The 2,500-nt window shown below is 46.9% G+C and overlaps 7 non-coding genes across 7 annotated transcripts in view; all 7 read right to left on the reverse strand.

Moving 5' to 3' along the window:
- Positions 1 to 18: 18 nt before the first annotated feature.
- On the reverse strand, positions 19 to 90 carry trnap-ugg (transfer RNA proline (anticodon UGG)). Its single transcript has one exon. It is a non-coding gene; the product is annotated as a tRNA-Pro (tRNA).
- A 318-nt stretch (positions 91 to 408) lies between these two features.
- trnap-agg (transfer RNA proline (anticodon AGG)) lies at positions 409 to 480 on the reverse strand. The gene has a single exon. It is a non-coding gene; the product is annotated as a tRNA-Pro (tRNA).
- A 367-nt stretch (positions 481 to 847) lies between these two features.
- On the reverse strand, positions 848 to 919 carry trnap-ugg (transfer RNA proline (anticodon UGG)). Its single transcript has one exon. It is a non-coding gene; the product is annotated as a tRNA-Pro (tRNA).
- Positions 920 to 1,233: 314 nt separating this feature from the next.
- On the reverse strand, positions 1,234 to 1,305 carry trnap-agg (transfer RNA proline (anticodon AGG)). Its single transcript has one exon. It is a non-coding gene; the product is annotated as a tRNA-Pro (tRNA).
- Positions 1,306 to 1,672: 367 nt separating this feature from the next.
- trnap-ugg (transfer RNA proline (anticodon UGG)) lies at positions 1,673 to 1,744 on the reverse strand. Its single transcript has one exon. It is a non-coding gene; the product is annotated as a tRNA-Pro (tRNA).
- A 314-nt stretch (positions 1,745 to 2,058) lies between these two features.
- trnap-agg (transfer RNA proline (anticodon AGG)) lies at positions 2,059 to 2,130 on the reverse strand. The gene has a single exon. It is a non-coding gene; the product is annotated as a tRNA-Pro (tRNA).
- Positions 2,131 to 2,497: 367 nt separating this feature from the next.
- Positions 2,498 to 2,500, reverse strand: part of trnap-ugg (transfer RNA proline (anticodon UGG)) — a 72-nt gene continuing 69 nt past the window's right edge. Inside the window, exon 1 of the tRNA in view lies at positions 2,498 to 2,500. This exon is cut by the window's right edge and continues 69 nt beyond it. This is a non-coding gene — a tRNA (tRNA-Pro).

Consider the following 2,500-nt stretch of genomic DNA (forward strand, 5'->3'; position numbering starts at 1 on the left):
GCTACGTTCCTGACCTGAGGGCTCGTCCGGGATTTGAACCCGGGACCTCTCGCACCCAAAGCGAGAATCATACCCCTAGACCAACGAGCCACAGCATGCACAAGAAAAGCGTTTGGAGGTGGGAGAATTTGGCCCGGTGCGCCTTTTTCCCCAGAAACCACTGTTAGATCAATCCATCCGTCCACTTGTCTTTGCTTTCCACATCAGGTTGCAGCAACTTCTACTTCATTGTCATCCAGACTGGACACACTGGGCATACCTCCCAAATATCTCAACTGATAACTTCTGGTCTAGTTACAGCAGTTTATTTCTCACTTCCCTTTTAATATGTCATAGCTTTCCAACAGTTCCTAAAGGTTTCGAACTTGCAAAATTAATAAAGAAGCGGGAGGCACGATCTTACCAACGGGGCTCGTCCGGGATTTGAACCCGGGACCTCTCGCACCCTAAGCGAGAATCATACCCCTAGACCAACGAGCCACAAAAAACATGACATTTGGGATTTCCCCCTCCGGTGAATGCTATTCACGTCTGCATCTAGCTTGACCGCATTATTCCACCTGTGGGTTTTACTTTGACTCTTTTATGTCTTCCGTGTTGGATCTGGCTTTGTAATAATTGTCTGGAACTCAAAAAAATGTCCAGGACTTCCATGGTCCACAAACTTTGGATGCCTCTGCCTTACGAGATCCTTAAGCATTGTGAGAGGAGACTGGACAAGGAGTCTTTCCTTCAACATGTAGGTGAACTGGTTGAACTATCAACACCTTGTCAGGATTGCTTATCTTCACAACAGTTCCAAAGTTAGTGAGACAACTGAATGGAAGGAGCTACGTTCCTGACCTGAGGGCTCGTCCGGGATTTGAACCCGGGACCTCTCGCACCCAAAGCGAGAATCATACCCCTAGACCAACGAGCCACAGCATGCACAAGAAAAGCGTTTGGAGGTGGCAGAATTTGGCCCGGTGCGCCTTTTTCCCCAGAAACCACTGTTAGATCAATCCATCCGTCCACTTGTATTTGCTTTCCACATCAGGTTGCAGCAACTTCTACTTCATTGTCAGACTGGACACACTGGGCACACCTCCCAAATATCTCAACTGATAACTTCTGGTCTAGTTACAGCAGTTTGTTTCTCACTTCCCTTTTAATATGTCATAGCTTTCCAACAGTTCATAAAGGTTTCGAAGTTGCAAAATTAATAAAGAAGCGGGAGGCACGGTCTTACCAACGGGGCTCGTCCGGGATTTGAACCCGGGACCTCTCGCACCCTAAGCGAGAATCATACCCCTAGACCAACGAGCCACAAAAAACATGACATTTGGGATTTCCCCCTCCGGTGAATGCTATTCACGTCTGCATCTAGCTTGACCGCATTATTCCACCTGTGGGTTTTACTTTGACTCTTTTATGTCTTCCGTGTTGGATCTGGCTTTGTAATAATTGTCTGGAACTCAAAAAAATGTCCAGGACTTCCATGGTCCACAAACTTTGGATGCCTCTGCCTTACGAGATCCTTAAGCATTGTGAGAGGAGACTGGACAAGGAGTCTTTCCTTCAACATGTAGGTGAACTGGTTGAACTATCAACACCTTGTCAGGATTGCTTATCTTCACAACAGTTCCAAAGTTAGTGAGACAACTGAATGGAAGGAGCAACGTTCCTGACCTGAGGGCTCGTCCGGGATTTGAACCCGGGACCTCTCGCACCCAAAGCGAGAATCATACCCCTAGACCAACGAGCCACAGCATGCACAAGAAAAGCGTTTGGAGGTGGCAGAATTTGGCCCGGTGCGCCTTTTTCCCCAGAAACCACTGTTAGATCCATCCATCCGTCCACTTGTATTTGCTTTCCACATCAGGTTACAGCAACTTCTACTTCATTGTCAGACTGGACACACTGGGCACACCTCCCAAATATCTCAACTGATAACTTCTGGTCTAGTTACAGCAGTTTGTTTCTCACTTCCCTTTTAATATGTCATAGCTTTCCAACAGTTCCTAAAGGTTTCGAACTTGCAAAATTAATAAAGAAGCGGGAGGCACGGTCTTACCAACGGGGCTCGTCCGGGATTTGAACCCGGGACCTCTCGCACCCTAAGCGAGAATCATACCCCTAGACCAACGAGCCACAAAAAACATGACATTTGGGATTTCCCCCTCCGGTGAATGCTATTCACGTCTGCATCTTGCTTGACCGCATTATTCCACCTGTGGGTTTTACTTTGACTCTTTTATGTCTTCCGTGTTGGATCTGGCTTTGTAATAATTGTCTGGAACTCAAAAAAATGTCCAGGACTTCCATGGTCCACAAACTTTGGATGCCTCTGCCTTACGAGATCCTTAAGCATTGTGAGAGGAGACTGGACAAGGAGTCTTTCCTTCAACATGTAGGTGAACTGGTTGAACTATCAACACCTTGTCAGGATTGCTTATCTTAACAACAGTTCCAAAGTTAGTGAGACAACTGAATGGAAGGAGCTACGTTCCTGACCTGAGGG

Source organism: Scomber scombrus, chromosome 9, assembly GCF_963691925.1.
Source record: "Scomber scombrus chromosome 9, fScoSco1.1, whole genome shotgun sequence".
In the NCBI taxonomy this organism is placed as follows: domain Eukaryota; kingdom Metazoa; phylum Chordata; class Actinopteri; order Scombriformes; family Scombridae; genus Scomber; species Scomber scombrus.